This window comes from Euprymna scolopes, chromosome 1 (assembly GCF_053919585.1).
Source record: "Euprymna scolopes isolate OS-2025 chromosome 1, ASM5391958v1, whole genome shotgun sequence".
Taxonomy (NCBI): domain Eukaryota; kingdom Metazoa; phylum Mollusca; class Cephalopoda; order Sepiida; family Sepiolidae; genus Euprymna; species Euprymna scolopes.
The window spans coordinates 103,650,736-103,672,961 of record NC_136482.1 but is presented as its reverse complement, the minus strand read 5'-3'; the positions used below and the strand labels follow the sequence as shown (position 1 = coordinate 103,672,961).

At 31.1% G+C, this 22,226-nt stretch overlaps 1 protein-coding gene across 2 annotated transcripts in view; it reads left to right on the top strand.

Annotated features, from left to right (window-relative positions):
• The first annotated feature begins 10,497 nt into the window (after nucleotides 1-10,497).
• Nucleotides 10,498-22,226, top strand: part of LOC145262964 (CUE domain-containing protein 1-like) — a 399,693-nt gene continuing 387,964 nt past the window's right edge. For both annotated transcript variants that reach the window (XM_080119894.1, XM_080119845.1), the window contains exon 1: nucleotides 10,498-11,912. The gene's annotated coding sequence lies outside the window, so the exon portion shown is untranslated. The remainder of the gene's footprint in view (nucleotides 11,913-22,226) is intronic.

Here is a 22,226-nt window from a genome sequence, read left to right as displayed (position 1 = left end):
ACTGAACTCTATGGTCCCCCTTTGCCAAACTTCTCACAAAAAAAAAAAAATGCTCGACTAGCTAAAACCACTACATATGATTTCCCCCACTCTCTATCTGTGCCTAAATGTAAATGCAGATTCCATGGACAAAGCTTCTTTCCCAGAACTGCCTGCCTTTGGAACACTGTTCTGCTGGTATGCTTCCTGGTTAAATACAACATAGTAGCATTCAAATCCAGTCTGAACAAGTTTTTGTTGAGCCGGCTGCATAAACATTCACGTTCAATGCCACCAAGACAAAACTGGTTTCATTCAATAATTACAAGAAACCTTCTCTACCACCTATAGCAATGGCCAACGACTCTTCATCTGAGAGTACGTCTCTCAAGCTCCTTGGCCTAACGTTCACATGCAACATGAGTTGGAACAATTACATCGAGGGCATTGCCTGGGCCGCTGCGAGGAAGGTGGGCTCTCTCTACCGTGCTAGAAAACTTCTAACACCCGAAAGTATCCTGTACCTCTATAAGGCCACTATTCGCCCATGTATGGAGTATTGCTGTCATATTTGGGCTGGTGCATCTGCTACTAGTCTCTCACTCCTTGACAGGGTTCAAAAGAGAGTCGCAAATCTGATAGGCCCTAAACTGGCATCTAAACTTCAGCCTCTGTCCCATCGTCGAAACGTTGCATCCCTCTGCCTGTTCTACAAGTATTATAATGGTGAATGCTCTGAAGAACTGCAAGCACTTGTGCCCCCACGACGTGAACACCCTCGACAGACCCGACAAGCTGCAAAATCCCACCCCCACACTGTAGAGATCCCTAGATGTAAAAGATCTTTCTACTCCAGTAGTTTCTTCCCCAGAACTGCTAGACTTTGGAATTCCATTCCAGGTCACTGCTTCCCCAACTGTACTGACATGCATAAGTTCAAGTGCAACGTGAACCAACATCTCGCTGCCCTAATCCCTACATAGTACCCCAGTAGATGTTTCCCCTGATAGTAGCTCCCTACACCAAAGTGGCAATGTGCCTTGTTTGGGGTGAAAATGTAATAAAAAAAATTTTTTTTTTAAATATATAAATCAATAATATATAATGAAAAAATAATATAAATCAATAATATATAATGAAAAAATAATACAAATCAATAATATATAATGAAAAAAATAACATAAATCAATAATATATAATGAAAAAAATAACATAAATCAATAATATATAAAAAATAGCATAAATCAATAATATATAATGAAAAAAATAATATACATCAATAATATATAATGAAAATAATAATATAATCAATAATATATAATGAACAAATAATAGAAATCGATAATATATAATAAAAAATAATATAAATCAATAATATATAATAAAAAAATAATATAAATCAATGATATATAATGAAAAAACAATATGAATCAATAATATATAATGAAAAAAATAATATTAATCAATGATATATAATGAAAAAACAATATGAATCAATAATATATAATGAAAAAAATAATATTAATCAATGATATATAATGAAAAAATAATATAAATCAATAATATATAATGAAAAAATAACATAAATCAATGATATATAATAAAAAAATAACATAAATCAATAATATATAATGAAAAAATAATATAAATCAATAATATATAATGAAAAAAATAATATAAATCAATAATGTATAATTAAAAAAATAATATAAATCAATAATATATAATGAAAAAATAACATAAATCAATGATATATAATAAAAAAATAACATAAATCAATAATATATAATGAAAAAATAATATAAATCAATAATATATAATGAAAAAAATAATATAAATCAATAATGTATAATTAAAAAAATAATATAAATCAATAATATATAATGAAAAAAATAATATAAATCAATAATATATAATTAAAAAATAATATTAATCAATATTATATAATTAAAAAATAATATAAATCAATAATATATAACGAAAAAATAACATAAATCAATGATATATAATAAAAAAATAACATAAATCAATAATATATAATGAAAAAAATTATATAAATCAATAATGTATAATGAAAAAAATAATATAAATCAATAATGTATAATGAAAAAAATAATATAAATCAATAATATATAACGAAAAATAATATAAATCAATAATATATAATGAAATAAATAATATAAGACATTTATATATAATGAAAAAAATAATATAAATCAATAATATATAACGGAAAATATAAATCAATAATATATAATGAAAAAATAATATAAATCAATGATATATAATGAAAAAATAATATAAATCAATAATGTATAATGAAAAAATAATATAAATCAATAATATATAATGAAAATAATAATATAAATCAATAATATATAATGAAAAAAAATATAAATCAATTATATATAATTAAAAAATAATATAAATCAATAATATATAATGAAAAAAATAATATAAATAAATAATATATAATGAAAAAATAATATAAATGAATAATATATAATGAAAAAATAATATAAATCAATAATATATAACGAAAAAATAATATAAATCAATAATGTATAATGAAAAAAATAATATAAATCAATAATATATAATGAAATAAATAATATAAATGAATAATATATAATGAAAAAATAATATGAATCAATAATATATAATGAAATAAATAATATAAATCAATAATATATAATGAAAAAATAATATGAATCAATAATATATAATGAAAAAATAATATAAATCAATAATATATAATGAAAAAATAATATAAATCAATAATATACAATGAAAAAAAATATAAATCAATAATGTATAATGAAAAAAAATAATATAAATCAATAATATATAACGAAAAGAATAATATAAATCAATAATATATAATGAAATAAATAATATAAATCAATAATGTATAATGAAAAAAATAATATAAATCTATAATGTATAATGAAAAAAAAATAATATAAATCAAGAATATATAACAAAAAATGATATAAATCAATAATATATAATGAAAAAATTATATAAATATATAATATATAATGAAAAAAATAATATAAATCAATAATATATAATGAAAAAATAATATAAATCAATAATATATAATGAAAAAATAATATAAATCAATAATATATAAAGAAAAAATAATATAAATGAATAATGTATAATGAAAAAATAATATAAATCAATAATATATAATGAAATAAATAATATAAATGAATAATATATAATGAAAAAAAATAATATAAATCAATAATATATAATGAAAAAAAAATATAAATCAATAATGTATAATGAAAAAAAAATAATATAAATCAATAATATATAACGAAAAATAATATAAATCAATAATATATAATGAAAAAATAATATAAATCAATAATATATAATGAAAAAAATAATATAAATCAATGATATATAATGAAAAACAATATCAATCAAATATATGTAATGAAAAAAATAATATAAATCAATAATATATAATGAGAAATAATATAAATCAATAATATACAATGATATAAATATTATAAATAAATAATGTATAATGAAAAAAATATATAAATCAATAATATATAATGAAAAAATAATATAAATCAATAATATATAATGAAAAAAATAATATAAATCAATAATGTATAATGAAAAAATAATATAAATCAATAATATATAATGAGAATATAAATCAATAATATATAATGAAATAAATAATATAAATCAATAATATATAATGAAATAAATAATATAAATCAATAATGTATAATGAAAAAAAATATAATCAATAATATATAATGAAAAAATAATATAAATCAATAATATACAATGAAAAAAAATATAAAAAAATAATGTATAATGAAAAAAATAGTATAAATTAATAATATATAATACAAAAATAATATAAATAAATAATATATAATGAAAAAAATAATATAAATCAATAATGTATAATGAAAAAATAATATAAATCAATAATATGTAATGAAAAAAATAATATAAATAAATAATATATAATGAAAAAAATATATAAATCAATGAAATATAATGAAAAAAAATAATATAAAACCAATTTTTAAGCATTAACAGATTTTTTTCCTATTCTTTTAAAGCTGCAATCTTTAAAAATTATTAATGTGCCAGAAAAACTAGCAATAAAAAATAAAATAACAATAAACAATAAATAGCTTATTGAAGATAAACATAAAAAACAACCATGTTTTACTTAAACCTAGTTTTTATTTGATAATTCTCCTCTCCCTTCTTCGTTTAAGTGACAGATAGCTTGATTTGTCTGACATACAGAACTACTTATTAATTTCTCGAAAGAGGTGTGCATGTGTCATTTTATTTAACTCCTTTCCAGGAGGTTAGACACAAGCTCAGGTGTGGGTTCAAAGAAACTATTTCTATAGAACGGACTGGATTCGAACTTGCCACGCCCAGGTTTTCAATCTGTGCCGTTAACTACTTAGCTACTGTCACAAACATGTGCTATGTTTTCACTTATCAATGCATATATAAATCTTTATATACTCGTAATTTTGTTGAACCCAGTTTCTTGCTTGCATGTGAATACAAAACCACTCGAATACCAATATTGATTTATAACAAGATTTATTAAAAAAAGAGAACAATCACAGAAAGTATCAGCTTTCATACACCTGAGAGAGAGAGAGAGAGAGAGAGAGAGAGAGAGAGAGAGAGAGAGAGAGAGAGAGAGAGAGAGACAGCCGGACGGACGGACGGACAGTCAGACAGACAGATCGTGTTGCTACACTCGGGCACACTGTGTATACTGCTCTGCGGACCCATTGAGGACAGCACCCCCAAGACACGTCTTTTCTGTTTGAAGAATCGCTAGACAAAGAGACAGAAAATCTCCATCTGGAAGTCACATGATTTTGTAAATTCCATTTGGGGTCACCTCTGAACCCTAAAAGCGCTACTCAAACTTTTCCACTCAAAAACGGCCTTCATTATTTAGCATTTGTTAATAAAATGAGCTTGCATTAGTTTTTCAGCTGCCCGTATCTACGAAGCCACCATTCACCTATGCATGGAATATTGGTGCCAGATCTGGGCTGGTGCACCAACCACTAATCTCTCTCTCTCTCTCTCTCTCTCTCTCTCTCTCTCTCTGGGTGCATAAAAAGAGTTTCTAACCTAATAGGTCCCGCTCTGTCTTCTAAGCCCTAGCCCCAGTCTCATCATAGCAATATTGGATACCTGTGTTTGTTTTACTAGTACTTCCACGGAATGTGCTTTGATGGACCTACTGCACTTGTACTCGCTTCATGAAAATACCCCCCCCCGTAACCCTGACTAGCAGCAAAATCCCACCCCTTTACTGTAGAGGTCTCTTTATTCTAACTTCTTTCCTCTGACCACTTGCTTTTGGAATTCCCTCCCTGCTCCATGTTTCCCTGACTGTACCAACATGCAAAGATTGAAATGTAATGTGAACAATGCTACTCCCCATTTAGGATGCGACCCCCCACTCATAAATCTGGCCCCTAATCACAGCAGTCTCTTATGTTTCAGTGGCAACATACATTGTTTAAGGTGAACAAAAGGAATAATTAATAAATAAAAAATCTGTTAGCTGACACACACACACACACACACACACATATATATATATCTATATATATATATATATATATATATATATATATATATATATATATATATATATATATATATATATTAATCAACCGTTGCAAACAGCGTTGGTATGACAGGTTTGTGTTTCGCTGATTCGCGCCATTAAACGGATCCCTATATCTTTTCAGCAAATCCCTCTCGATGGGGAGACACCAAAAGGGACTGGTCTCAATGAATATCAAGAACAAGTATAACATGTATATTTGTTATTGTTATAATCATGATTCGACGCTCATATTTTAGATTATTTTTTTATTTCTTATTTTTTTTACAAAGTTAATTTTCTTAAAAATTTCAAATCAAATGGCAGTGTTTAATGTATATCCTTTCTTTACACATTACCATAGGATTGCTTTTTCTTTTACAAACAAGTCACCGCTTATTAAGACCCACAAGCCACCTGAGGATAAGGGTTAATGAGTTTGACAGGTAAAGAATGGAACACTGAGGGGATTAGTAACGATAGTTATTCATTTTATTTTATTGTTTTTTACAAGTGATTCACCACTTATCAAGGCGCGGAGGTCGCTCGAGGATAAGATTTAATGAATGTAAAGTTGTTAGTGAGACCACAGCTTAGTGATCGTTTTTGGTGGGAATTAGGCAGAATTGGACTATTTAAGGTAATGGGATAGCAAGAACTTGTTCACATTAGGAGCTGTAATTAATCAAACGTTTCATATTTAAGAGGACAGCTCAACAACAATTTGTTTATATTAGACTTGAAAATTATTATTATTATTATTATTATTATTATTATTGTCCGTCAGAAAGCAGCCCCATAGTACTGTGTTTCAGAGACAGCTAGTTCTAGGAAAAAAAAAACATTGCTCATGGAAATTCTATTTAGTTCCAGGTACACACAGAACGAATGGGAGTTTATTGACAGCGGTGGCAGGTAGACGAGTGCTTATTGTGAATGTTTTCATAGATGGTATAGATTGAAGTTCCATTGAGCACTGGCTATGAAAATTATGAGTAGAGAAAGAGTAGCAACATCTCTTCTGTGAGAGAGAAGTAATAGAGTGGAGATGAAGACCTCGCCCACTAGATTTCAAAGTCAGTTTTATACTGTGTCAAGGCGGGAAAGAGTGCTTTGAACTGAACTTCCTCAGATGTGGCAACAGTACTTGCTGCAGACTCTGACAGTCATGTTCAAATCAATGTCAACAAGTTATTTGTTGTGAACCATCCAATAAATTTAGTTAATTACATTGATCAATTTTGGCTTCCAATCGTCCCATCCCATTGACCCTTATCCTCGAATAACTCTTAGCTTGGATATGAGACGACAAGGAAATGTTAACTTTTAGTCTGAAACCAAAGATTTTTTTCTTTCTCACATTGTAAATTATGTTTTGTCTATCTTTTTCTATTCCACCATGTCTCTCTGTCACAATTACCCTTCTTCTTCTTCTTCTTCTTCTTCTTCTTCTTCTTCTTCTTCTTCTTCTTCTTCTTCTTCTCTTTATTGCCAATCTAAGACCCCCCCCTTAAAAACGACTGTTCTCTCATACTCTCTCTTCTACTTCTTTAAATTCGTCACTTTTCCAAACCATTATCGCCTACCTATAAAGATTTTTAATAAAAACAAAAAACAAAAAGAAAAACAAAAACAAAAAAAAAAAACAACGGCGCTTCTACACTATTAGGACGAAATTTTGGAAATCGTAATACTGAATTTCACATAAAAATAATGGTATCTACATATTTCTTCGTATTTGTAAGATGATTATATCCCAAAATTACGAAAATCGATAAGGTAGAAGATTATTTATTAAAGAAAATAAAAAAATAGAATTTGATGAAAACGATCGTAAGACACAGGAGAGTTCAAAAGGTAGGTAATTTTCCGTTTTGATTTACACAAGATGGCGGCAATTTTCACCTGTTACTACGATTAAAGTTTGTTTTTTTAAATAATTCAGTAATATTCGGGTAATTTCAACTGCATAATTTGAAAGCTACCATTGTAACTTATTAGAATTGACAAAAAAAAATCAGTTGAAATCATTGGTTTTTATCTGAAAACTCCATTTATGGATTACAAAATCTCGTCCCAATAGTGTAAAAGCGCAAAAAAAAAAAAAAAAAAATTATTGTAGTTTTATGAGATAAGGTAAGTTCGAGTCCTGGTTACTTTCATTCATCTAAACCATAACTTAAAAATCTAGTACCTTTCATATAGGCACGAATGGGATCGGTCAGTGGTATTTATGATAAACGAAAATTAGACAATAATAATAACTTCTTTTTTTTTTTTTAAGGGTCGAGTTTTTTTTTTTTTTTTTCTGTATTATACTCTTAATTAAACGCACTCTGAACCATTCCTTTTTCTCTGTCACCCTTTGTCCATCATTTTCATTTCAGTAATTATCACAATGCCACATTTACTCTATGGGTTACCTACTTAAAATATTAAATTATATATATAGTCTTGGAAGTTTTTTTTTAACCTTTAAACTATATATATAAAAAAAAAAATTAAATTTTTATATTTTTTTATATCATTCATTTTTTGGAAAACTATTTAGTCAGTAAGTCATTTAATCACCTGTAATCGCTGCATCAACTTGCTTTCTTGAATCCACAATAGTCTTAATGTTATTTCAGGGATTATCAGTTGTCTACCATGAAACTGTTTCGGAGATTTAAAAACAAAACAGTATATTAAATCATGATTCCCCAGCAGTGTTGATCAAACACTACCTTCATTAATCACAAGAACAAAAAATGTTCCGAATGCTATCCAAAAATGTCTTCGTTATCTGTGACACTCGTCCTTGTCTCCAAATTCAAAATGGCCATATTTTTTTTTTAATTTACCAGTCAGTTGTATTTATGCAATTCTGATTAATCCATTATACTACTCTTCACCCCCTACTATTATTAGTTTTTATGTATATATTTATATATTTACATTCTTATTTACTTATTAAAAATATATAAAAGTTAAAAATAATTTTATACACACACACACATATATATATATATATATATATATATATATATATATATATATATATATATATATATATATATATATATATATATATAGTACTTTATGTGGATGACTATCAAGCCCCCCTCTTTGGGTTGAGCACTTTGTAAATATATTTTCACCCAACACGTATTTAAGCGATTACGCGAAGCCCACTATTTGTTTGTGAACAAACTGATGGTTTGAGCACTGTGCGACGGGCATTTAATGGGCATTTGAGATAAATATTTATGGGCACTGATTCGTGGTCCGATGGTTAGAGCTGCCGACTTTCAACACGATGTTTGTAGGTTCGATCCACGGCTGGGAAAAGATATATGTCTAGCCGCACCGCACCAATGAGTTGTGATACAACGAAACATATATATATATATATATATATATATATATATATATATATATATATATATATATATATATTATAGTCAGCTGGAAAGCAGAAACAGCCAAACGGGAGAGAGTTCCACGGGTGTACGGTTCTAAGAAAGAAGCTTTATTCATGGAATCTACGTTTAGGTTTAGGCACAGTGGGGGAAATTATTGATAGTGTTTTCTGCTAAACGACTGTTTCTCGTGAAAGTTTGGCGAGGGGGGACCATAGAGTGGAGTGCTTGCCATGAAAATAACGATATATATATAGAATTTTTTTTTTTTGTACATTACTAATGCAGTTTTAGATTTCCTTTATTAACATATATTATTAACATATTTTGATTAGTTTTATCTAACAACCTCATTAGTCCCGACTTTTGAACATTTCATTATATATATATATATATATATATATATATAATATATATATATATATATATATATATATATATAAACACATACACGTCATTGGTCCTGGATATGACCTTAAACTATATCCGATGGTGAGACCTCAGCTTGCGGGATTTGGGGATTGTGGAGCCACCCTTTAATTACCATTGCTCCCAGGTCCAGTCTGACCCGGAGTGGTAGTACCTGTTAGGGTCCCAACTATGGGTTGAATAGAAACCGACTTAAAAAAAATACTTTATTAAAAAATTGTTCTTCAGAATCACTGGATTCTGCATTAAATAACCTGAAAAAGGTTGATATGCCGTAAAACAAAAACAAAACAAACAAACAAACATACACGTAATTGGCGTAAAATGAAGAATAGGACAAAACCAAAATCAAAAACAGACCCTCTCCAAAATAGATCTCCAACTGAAAACGAGTCGATCTTTAAATGGTAATGAGAGGAAATGAAGTAGGTATGAAGTTTAGAAGTAGATGGTGTCTTTCTAAGAGAAGAAACGATTGGAGAGACCAATATCAAAAATAAAAGTGTTGGGAAGGGTAATAGAATTCATGTTGAAGGAATTCTATACCCCCCTCCCCCCGAAACAAACAAAATCCTTTGATCATAACCAAAAGGTCTGACAAACCCTGTCTATATAACTGGCTTCATCAATCCTGTATACTTTACTAAAATTGTACCAAAACAAACGTTTAACTTTTTACTACGCGAGTTCAATTCAACAAATGTCATTGTTAACTTTACTATTTTTACAACTGCTTGTTTTTCAAACCGCAACAAATAGGAATCACGTGAAATCATATCGCACTCACTACTGGTTTAGATTTGCACATTTTAACTGATTAGTTAATTTTTGGATACTGGTTGATTACGTTTTAAAATAGTGCCAGTAACCATTTACCAGCAACTAAACTTGACATGTTGCCGAGTTCATCGTGCAAGCCGCGACATGAATGAATGGCGTTGTGAATGAATGCTGTTACTGGTGCTGCTTCTCGTCAAATAACTTGTTTGGACTCGGCTAATTTCGGCACTTTCCGTGAAAACATCTTCGCCCCATGACGTCTACGGCACTTCCGGCAGGGCAGGCTGCAAGTGTCGGTAGTCGGAGTTGTATAGAGTAGTAGTGTTTCAAGAAGAGCCGATTTTCGATGCTTGCTGTATACTTTACCCTTGCGGATGTAGGTTAGTGCTGAGATACAACACGACTCATACTACTACTACTACTAGAGAGAGAAAGAGAGGCAGAAGAAAAAAAAAGATGTTTAATCGGTGATATTTCTTCTTTGACTCTCTCTTTTTCCAGCCCTTCACCGTCGTCACTCGTCCACTTCCATCCTTCTTTGCGATGTTGTCGTTCGTTTGTAAAGGTAACCTAATGGTGCCACTTTAAATATTCGGTAGTAACAGGCGTTGTAAGTTAGTACTTTTACTTAACTTAGTACAACGATTAAGGAGACGCAACTATCGTTACCCAACTGTTAGGCTAAATCGTGCGTACTAACATTGGACTGTTAAAAGACTTAATCTCGGCTTGCACCCTACAGTTGGTTTACTACTTTGTGCGTGTGTTCTCCTGGAATTGGTATCCCCCTCGTCTAAGTATATTTTCCTTATTATTGTTCTATTTAACAGTAATCATATTACTTGAAAAACAAAACTTAAAACAAATTTTCTCTTTAAGCGTCAACAGATCTATCTACCATATACCCCCTCTCACTCTCTGTTAAAAACCTATCCTTAAAACCCACCCGATCTTTATTGACATAATTTATATTGCTCTCCACCTCATCTTAACCATATTCCCCCCCCCCCAACCAAGCGAACACTATATCCAACAATCCCGAATTCTCTAAACCCTTAGCAGCTTACACACGACCCCCGTCCGTGAGAACCTTATTCCTTTCCTTTATTTCCCCAGCCTGTATATGAAACCTCTCCACTCTCCTTGGTTTCCTCCTCCTCCTTATGACTTACCCTTACGTCGTCGGTCTAGATGACCCTTACTTAAAACCGACTTTTTCCTTGTTTCTTTCCTCTCTTCATCATCTTGGTCCACATCATCATGTGCCAGATGCTTGGCTTGTAACTTCATCTTTCCTCCCATTTACCACGTAGAAAAAAAAACAAAACGATTTTCTTTCCACTCTCTGTCTAGCACTGACCAAAAAGGAAAAAAAAAGAAAGCCCTTCTTCGTCATCAGTCCATCCATTGTGTTGAATAATATTAAATCGAAATGATTGCTTATTGACCATCAGTCGTACTTTAACAGAAAAAAATCCAGTGTGGTGGAGTGTGGACAATTTGGTACGAATATTCCGGTATACTTATTACCATTCTTGAATTGTACTCATTAGTAGTGGTTTCTCCATTCTGTGACGTTTACACATAAAAAAAAAAAAAGGCCCGGGGGTCTCTTCTTTTACACGGACGGCAACTATAATGCTTATTACACCAGAAAGGGATTATTAACCAAAACATTTAAGGTAAGTTCTTAAAATATATATCGTAATTCAGAAAAAAAAGTTTGCATTTCTCCAGTTTTATTTGGTTAATTATAATAAAAAAACAAACAGCACAGACACCCAAAACATAAATTTGTCTCCTTTTCTTTCATAAAAATGACACTTGTGCAATTTAACCTCTTTAATCAAATTCAGAAGGCCATTCTTAACATGAGGAGATGGCTTTGTTAACTCGTCTCTTCTAAAATTAAACGAATTAATTTGCTTGAAGATGCTAAACTGCACTATATATAAATTACATACATACATGTGTGTGTATGAATTTTTTTATTTTGGTACTTCTACAGGATTCGAGTCGAGCTTTTTTCTTTACCCAAAACCAATTCTAACCCAAGTTAGGTTTAGTTCAATAATTGTCGGTTTGGTTAGGTTCAAATTCTGTAGAAGCATCATTTCATAATTTAGTTAAAAGTTAGAGAATTCTTTTGCTTTGTGAAACGCAGCCCTCGGGACTAATGTAAGAGTATAGTACGATTGTTCAATCTCAGTAGGAAATGCTCACAAGCATTCCATCCTCCTTCTGAAAGGGAGAGTGATTTATTGCCGGTAGTCTGAGGCATCTCTGTTGCGAAATGCTGACCGGTTTGACCACGGGAAAATTTGCAATCGATCATGAGTGTCTCTTTTAAGAGGTAGCTGCCACACCCCTCACATTAAACTGACCTTGTGTCATATCCAGTTTTTGTAGGGAGTAGGGTAGTTAGTCACTTTATAAATATAAAGTGGTCTTTCAGAGATATCGCTTATTAAAAATGAATAAAATAAAAAAAAAAAATGTGTTTATTTATTCGTATAGAATGTGCCAAAATTTAAAATCTTGACATAAAAAGAAATAGCAATTGCGATCCAAAATTTTTTATTCGTTTTTAAACGAGGCTTTAAAATTAAAATTTTAGCAGAAAAATTGATTTGAAATTGCGGTGCTTTGGCAAATTTTGCAGAGAAGATACCGTGCTATTTTTTATATAGTATTTTCAAGTTAAATTTAAGTTTTTCGGTATCTTTTCTTTTGGTAATTTTTTTTTTTTTTTTTTTTTTACAACGTCCCCAGTGCCCCAGCCCCACTGCCCCAGCGTATTATAAACATCCAAACCTTCCCATGTTAAGAACGGCTTTCGGAATAAACACCCCCAACCTCGAAATCTGTTCTTAACATGGGGAGGTTGGGTGCGGGTATTCCGAAAGTCGTTCTTAACATGGGGTGCTGCTGGTGAGGTGTTTATACTACGCTGGGGCAGGTCGTAAAAAATACCTTTTTTTTTTTTTTTTTTAATTGTTAGGTGAAAGTACAGAATAGTTAATAATAGTTACAAAACCCCTTCCTCTCCCTATGTTAAGAATGGGTTTCTAAATAATGTTATTAATTCAACACCGTAATTTCTCTGCATAAGTACCAAAATTGTTATTTAAATTAAAAAAATACGTATAAACCGCGTGCTCCAGTGCTCCACTGCTCCCCATTAAACAGTGCCCATCTCTTTGCGCTTAAGTAGAATGATCTTGGTGGCGCCCCCAAAAGCAAGGGAGTGTCGAAGGAATTTTAAAACTGCTCTCGGCGTTGCCATTCGATAGCGTCAGAGTGCTCATATTATTGACTCCATATTAATTTATCATGCCACACATTGTAAGGGGGTGATAAAATATGTTTATCAAAATAAAGGGGGAAATACAACGGTTCAGTAAGACAGCACCAGCACCATAAGCGGTCCTCCTGACCATACGGTCCTAAAAGCGTAATATCTGTTTTGGATGGTCTCAAGAGACTCGCCTCGCAGAAATGACAAATTTCTTGCAATAAACCGATTTTCTGCCTAACATAGTCGCACTAAGGAAGGTAAACGAAAAACAAAATTCAAAACATAAATCGTAACACTCTCAGATACCCCCCCCTCAAAAAAAAAAAAAAATTAATACGATTCTACATTTTAAGGCGATTATGTGTGAACATCACGAAAAATTTGGCGGGTAGAAAAACTTATTTTTCTAAATTTTAATATTTAGAGTGGAGTGGAGCCTGGAGCTGTTTAGTGTTCCGTTCCGCGTATAAATTTAGCGCAAAATGAGCCCTCATTTCCGGGGTATTCTAGCATTAGTTAAACTTCTTGCTATGGAGAATAAATTTTGTGCGTTCTTTCTCTTATGCGAGTTCACTTTTTTTTTTTAGGCGATTACGAGTACCATTGTCAGTCAGACTTAAGGTTAGTTGCAAGACAATTCAGTAAACAGCCCTAAAACGTTAGAATGACCCGGAAATGGAGGATCATTTTACGTTAAATTATATACGAAATTGATCTCTACTCCATTTCTAAAATAGTTATTTCCGTCAAAATGTTCAAGGTAATCGCTTAAAAAAGGAAGAATGTCATTGATTTTAGGGTGAGTGTGATTTGAGTGGATTAATCTCGTGTAGATCAACACAAGATCAGCGCTACAGGTTTACCGAATAAATTACTTGAACTGGTTAACGACGTCGAACAATAATAGTTTAAAATGTATTTAATTTACACTCAATAAAAAGAAAACAGTAATAAAAGTGAAACGGAAATCAATTTTAATGATGACTTTGGGTAATTATTTTCAATTTCCAACTAATTTCTACATCTTAAAATTTTTTTTTTTTTTACAAACTGGATTATTGTTTTAGTTTTGTTTTATGAAAGCAACCGGTTGCAATAAAAACACAGCTTTCGATTATAAAAAAAAGGAGCTTAAGAGTCTATAAAACATGTTAACTTTGATAAATGCGCATTGGATTATTGTTTTTATTTACTACAATCGAATATTTAAGGAAACCAAAGGCTCTATTGAAGCGGCCAGCTTTCAAAATAGCTGACAAATTTTAGCGATTTGTTTTTTTAATTTATTTTTTTTTTCCTAGTGATGATAGGACGACTTAATCTATCGTATTAATTTGATTTTTTTTTTTTTTTTTTTTTCCCCGGAATACTTTTCTAGTGCTTCTACGGAATTTAAACCGAATCAATCTCTAGTATGCCGAACTGGATCTCAAAAAAAAAAAAAAAAAAGGGGGGGGTACGTTTTATGCCCGTTACCAAGCACCATTTATTTCACGTGACTCAAATTAACCAATCAATCGCAAGTAAGAAAAAAAAAAAAGCCGTCTGCTCTTAATATTATTTATTTGCTTCCCCACGAAAGTCCTTTTTAATGTGGGGTTAAATCAGCTCCTCGAAAATAAGGCAAAACGGACACTGGTAGGAACTAAAAAAATAATTGTCTCAGTATAGTGGGTTTCCCCTCCATTGACTGAGACAAATTACCTAAGTAGCATCGGAGACTCTAAATATTTGCCGACTTTACAATATTTCGGTGTATTCATTTTTAGGTTCAAAATATGATTATCGTTAATGTATCTGTTCTGATATTATGCTTTATTTTTTTGGTATTATTATACAAACACCGTGACAGCGTTAGGGTTAGGGTTAGGGGTTAGGGTTAGGGTTAATTCGCTGTCACGGTGTTTGTATAGTTTTACCATTTTTTGGGGTTTGTATTACTGTACACAGATTCGAAAAAGTTGTCAAAAAACAAATATATAACAAATAAATGTTATCAAAGGCAAGATAAGTTACTTTTCTACCAAACTGGATATATTTTTCGAAAACCATACAGTGTTTACCGATGTATTGGAAAATTCAAAATGGCGCCCGATTCTCTCTTTAACACGGTAAGTTAGGGAAAAGATGTTATAAATAAAAAAACCGGATAAAATACTGTTAAAAACTCGCTCAATATGTTACCGTGACATAGGTTAAGGTTGACATATATTCGGCGGGGTTTTAATAGTATTTTGTATAGTTTTTTTTATTTATAACACCTTTTTTCAAACTTACGGTGTTAAAGAGGGTGTGAGACGCCATCTTGAATTTTCGAATACATCGGTAAACACTGTATGTTTTTCGAGCTGAATAAATAATGTTACATTGAATAAAAACACAAAAAATATATCCAGTTTGGCAGAAAAGTAACTTATCTTGTCTTTGATAACATTTATTTGTTATATATTTGTTTTTTGACAACTTTTTCGAATCTATGTGTACAGTAATACAAACCCGTTTTTTATAACCTTTTTTTTTTTTTTAAGGGAAGGGTACAATTAAAAAAAATACTCTATCCGGAAATATTAAAGTTTCGCGCAACTTTTAGTTTGAAAACAAAACAAATATATTAAAGTAATGCAATAGCAAAACATCGAATTAAAATAAAACTAGCATTTGAGGCTCCTCTGCAACTTTTAATTTCGTTTAGTTTAGTTGAAAATATGGAGACCGAGAGGCAGACAGACATATAGCCGTTTATAATTAAGAAAAATTCGTTTTCTTAAAAAAAAAAAAAAAAAATGTACACGCATTCCAATAATGACTGTCCAAAACTATTTACAAATTTATAGTCATACGTTTTCATATAATGACAACTTTGATTTATTTCGGAATTTCCTTAATTTTATGTTAATTCAATAAATGTCCAGATTATAAATGCTTTAAGTTACGCGAAACTTCCACATCTTCGGATATCTTTTTGAATTGTCTCCCCCTTAAAGAAGTCCTTCAAAAATGAAAAAAGAATTGTCCCAAAACAGTAATGCACATTGCACTATAGCTCAATTTTTATTTTTGTCTCAATCTGGAGTATACTTTTGGGAGATGAACTTGCCCCTACATAAAACCCAACCTTGTGCACCGCTGCAGCGCTGCACCGTGTGCACAGATCTGACCTCGATTTTAGTATTTTTTGATTTTACAATATATTTTCAGATTTGCCCACCTTTTGATTTTATTGTTTCTACTCCATCACTTACCTTTAAATTTGGTAGAAATTTGACTCTCTCCGAGCGTCGTTGTATAAAAGACAATTTATTCGGCAATCCAATATTCTACAATATATGTAATTTGTAATATATTTTAATTTTTAATAAATACTGAGCGTTCATCGTTCCGTCTATTTCTTTGCAAATATCACGTCAGCTGATATTTGGGCTTGACGATGAATGCCCTAAGCCATTTCTGCTAAAAAAAAAAAAAAAAAAAAAAGCTCGTTTGCATATTTTAAAACTAGTAAACATTAATCAAAAGTGACTTTTCCAAGGCCAAATATCAAATGATGTCAGTGTAAACAAACATACGGAATTGATGAACGTTTAGTATTGCTTGATTTGTTCATTTTTTTTTAACTAGATATGCTTTGCAAAATAAATATGGAAAAAAAAAAAATGTACAAAAATCAGAAAATATATTTGCAAAATAATCCACAGAAATACAATTTAATCAACAAAAATCTAAAAAAACATAGTATTTGCAAAAATAATCCACAAAAAAAGCACTGGATTAATTTGCCTTTGTTGCCGTTTGAAATTTCAGACAAAACTAGTCGTTACTTATGCATTTGTGTTACCGTGCTGAAATAATGTTATTTAGAAAGCTATTCTTATCATGGGGAGGGGAAGGTGTTTTGTAACTATGCTATACTTTCACCTAACAATGTAATAAAAAATGGGGTGCTAATGCACTTACTGATCCGCGCTATTTTTTAAAATCCTATTTCCAAGTTTAATTAAAGTTTTATGTTTTTATTCAATTGTAAGGTTAAAGTACAGAATAGGTACAAAACGCCATCACCTCCCCATGTTAAGAATGGCTTTTTAAATAATAACGTTATTATTTCAGCACGGATCAATAAGTGCATGGAGTACCAAAAATGGATATCGTAAAACTTCAATTTAATTTGAAAATATTATTAAAAATAGGACGGTAACATAAGTGCATAACTTATGCACTGCATAAGTACCAACTAGTCGATAACATTTGGCAGGCATTTTAAGAGACAAGCGCTTCTTCACTGTAACCAAATCGAAAATTAAGAGGAAAACTAATTTTTAAATATCATTAAAAAAAAATGTAAATATTGACTATACTTTGAATTATTTTCTTTGAGCCGGCAGTATGTCCCCAGCAGGGCAACAACCGAGTCAAAATACAACCAGTTAATGTTGATGTTGTTTCAAACTCTTTCAGTTTGAGCTTAACAAGTTGCGTATTGATTCTTACGTTGATGCAACGGCAACGCTAAACTGCAATAATTGTCAATTCAAACCTGAAGAAAACCATGCAGTCGCACATTTGTGGAGACAAGCCCCCATTTACTTGTCTTCCCAGAGTTCAAAATTAAACGCAAAGGGAAACAAATTTCCCTTTGCACCCCCAAGGGTATCTTGGATGGGAGCAAAGAGAAAACGGTGCTTATCATAAGTGCTTATGCACTTGTGTTACCGTGCTATTTTTAAAAATCATATTTTCAAGTCATATTCGAGTTTAAGGATATCTTATTAAATTGTTAAGTGAAAACACAGAATAGTTACAAGACCTATGTTGAGAATGGCTTTCTAAAAATTAACGTTATTATTTTATCATGGTAACAGAAGATTTCAATTCTTATGGTGGGTGTCGTCTGCTTTATTTTTATTTATTTATATATTATTTATTCGCGGCTTTCAAATCGACTCCGGTCATTTTCATGATTCTTCGTCATGGTGATTTTCCGAAGGCTTTTCTGAAAAGTTACTGAACTGAAATCTTCTGGGTGATCATTACTTCCAAGTATCAAATTAATTATATTTGATTCTTCGGACTACTGTTTTTATCCTTACGTTTCGGCAGATCTAACCGTCGACCTTCTTCGGGTGTATCTTGTCGAACTCGGGAATGTTTCTTTCGAACGAAATTCTTTATTTACTTCATGGGGGTAGCATGCCCTCGTTTCGTCAGCTATGACTGGAAAGAAGTTCTTCCACACTGAGAATTGAACCTTCAAAAGAATATCAATTTTACGATTGATTTTTTTTTCCAGTACTTTAACCACTACGCCATGGGTCCTTGCAGGCAGTTCTCGTACGATAGTTATTGTAGTGAATATATTATCTATTATTTATAATTACCGGTTCAGTGAACTGAACCGGTAATTATAAATAATAGATAATATATTCACTACAATAACTATCGCATACCGTGTTGAATTCTATACTAGGTCTTTTTAGTAATTTATTGTCGCGACGCCCAGCATATGTGCTGCTGCTTTGAGTCGTCTTAATCTCCACCGTACTTTTGTCTATAATTTTTACTTTCGTCCCATAATAATAGATGATTTTCCTTTTCCCTCCAGATATGGTCAGCCATACCCGACTTTTCAATCTCTCCGCGTATTATAGCTTTTCGAAACGTATTAATAGACTATCAAAAATAAAATTACTTCGATTGGTATATCAGATAAATGATATTCTATTCTATACGTTTTCCTGATTAAAAAGTGCCATTTCACACCAATAAACGAGTTGTTTATCCAACATGTAAGAAGGGGGGACACTAAGCGAAATGGGTGAGATATTTCACCGGTCCTTATAGTACGATTGAACCATATTATTAATTTGTTTCCACGCGGACTTAGGGTTAGTGGTAGCCAAGGATTAAGGGAAGGGGTAGAGTGTTTTGTAAGAAACAAATAAAATCAGTGTTTTGAACTAAGGGTGAAACATCGTAGTAAACGTATACAATATAGAATATTGCTGAAGAAATTTTATACGACGGTGCTAGAGGAATTCCTGAAAATGACTAATGAAATTTAATTTAAAAATCGGCAGACGAATTAACGTAAAATTGCCTTGTCACCCCTTCGAAAATCAGAAACACCTATAAGATAACATTTTGGGAGGTCATATTTTTAATATAGCCATTTTACTTTTAGTCACAGCGAAAAGACGAATTACCTAAAATTAAATTAGGTTTGGATAGGTTTACCAATGTTATTATGTCAAATTGATTCGAAAATTTTTTTAAAGGTGAATATACTAATATATATTTGAAGGGGCCCCTAAAATAAATAATTTTAGTAAGAAAAACAACAGCTCTCTCCCACAGCGAAAATTTGTGACATAATGATCGTAAAGAGGGATTGAAAAGCCAGCGCCCCTGAGAAGTACTGTGGTCTGCAAAAAGTGCTTGGGTAACCTCTTTTCATTTCCCAGTATGGGGCGCCTCAGATGGTTAGCAATAAACTAAACCCTTCTCAAAGAGAGAAGGCAAAGCCTGAGAGGGTGGACTTCCTAGAACTGAACCACAGGACCAGCAACATACTGTACCTATTTACAATGCCTCCCCACGGGACAGTTAGACACCAGGGTTGTTTTTTAACGTGGAGAAAAAGTACAAAAATAAAAATTGTCTCAGTCGTGAAAGACTGCTCCTCCACCGAAAGAGAACAAGAAATGGAAGTGCAGCATCTGAAGAACAGATACTACACTTTGATCTTGGCCAAACGTCAACAGGGGAAAGATTATTTCAGAAATGGCATCTATTGGCTTTGGTGCAGAGGGGGGCCTAATTAATCAAGGGGATTTTTGATTTCAATTGCTTGAAATGCTCGATAAATGAGTAAACATGCAGATTACAGCGTATTATTTTTTTACATTTTCTGTCCACTGTGTCCAGAGGTTATCTATTATATAAAGAGTAAGTGTTTGTATGTATGTTCAGCTAAAAGTTGAAACTATAAAATAAGCAACAAAGTTTGTATATTCTTGATCGGCATTGCCTTGTGTGAATAATATCTAAAATTTACAAAAAAAAATTCATTCTCTCAGGATTAACTGGGACATATTTTCTCAGGGAGAATCGTTTTATCAGTGTCGTTATATACTAATTCAGAAAAAACGCAAACTTTTTTATTCCTGGAAAGGAAAGCTGTTTGTGTCTCCAGTTAGAGAGGAATGGGCTGTGTGGAGGAGAAAGGGGGAAGGGCTTGGATAAAGAAAAATAGTCGGATATCGATGCAGATAGAAGTTTTAATAGAAATATGTTACTTTTGCTCAGGATAACCCCGGGTAGCTCTACTACAGATTTCTAAAACTAGTCGGGTTATTCGGCATTGACCGAGGTAAAATAGAAGAGTTAAACAAATAATAATGATAATAATAATAAAGTGTGCAACATCTGTCTTATACAACATGAACACATATAGTTGGCTGACTGTTTGACCTAGTTTCAGTATTACTTTTGAAATATTAGTGAAATGAAAGGGATAATTTTATTCGCCCCCCTCCCACAATTTGGCTCCTGTTGTGATCCTAAGGGAATGAATATTTGCCTTCGGGACAAGATCAAAGTGTAGTATCTGTTCTTCAGATGCTGCACTTCTATTTCTTGTTCTCTTTTGGTGGAGGAGAAATCCTTCACGACTGAGACAATTTTTATTTTTGTACCTTTTCCCCACGTTAAAAAACGACCCTGGTGTCTAACTCTGTCCTGTGGGGAGGCATAGTAAATAGGTACTATAACCACGCCAGGATCACATTAAATCCAATCTTATGAGCGTATTTTGTATGTAGTTTCCGACTTTTAGCCGGACACACAGATAGAATTACGATTTTTCTCTATATAATAGGAAGTAAACAAAACTGAACAAAACTACTTGATTGAATGTCAATGACATGATAACATTAATATTATTTTAATAAAAATTTGTTTAATATTTAAATTTGATAAAATACGTAAAAGGGTTTCTCGAATATCGATTTATGCCTACCACGCTTTAGTTGTGTGAATGCAGACATCCACTATAGAAGTCCCTGGTCATAAAATGTTGAAAAGAGTACCAATTATCCTTATGTATGTTTTCATTGAACTAAACGTGCAATGACATTTTAAAAGAAAGCTTTTCAGTTCCATTTTTTTTTTTTTTTGTCTAATTTTGATTTTGATTCTGTTAATAGCAAAGGGTTCCGCCAACCTCAAAATGAACATCGAATACTGTTAAACACTTCGTTTTAATAAAATTGCGACTTCTCGTGTGTCTGTATTTCTCGCAGAACGTGACTTTTATATTATCATTTTGGTATATCCACAGAATTTGAAACAAACTTTTTGTGTTATTTTTCTAGGTACAGGCAATTAATGGCTGCTTCGGTAGGGAGGTATGGTTTTTAACACCGGTTAATCATAATTTTTTAAATTTTCGAGTACTTTTTTATTGTATTTGAAAGATTATAGTTTAAAGTAAATTTCTCAAAGAAAAAAAGTGTGAAATAAAAAAAAAAAAGATACATGGAATAATTTTATCTCAAATCTGAAAACCCCTAGATTTCACCTAAAAATTCATTGACAAAAATCGTGTTTACATTTTTCTGGCAAGAAAAATATAAGTTTTCTGGAATTATTTCCAAGTTAAGTATTAAGTTAGTCTTAAGATAATGAATTAATACAATACAAT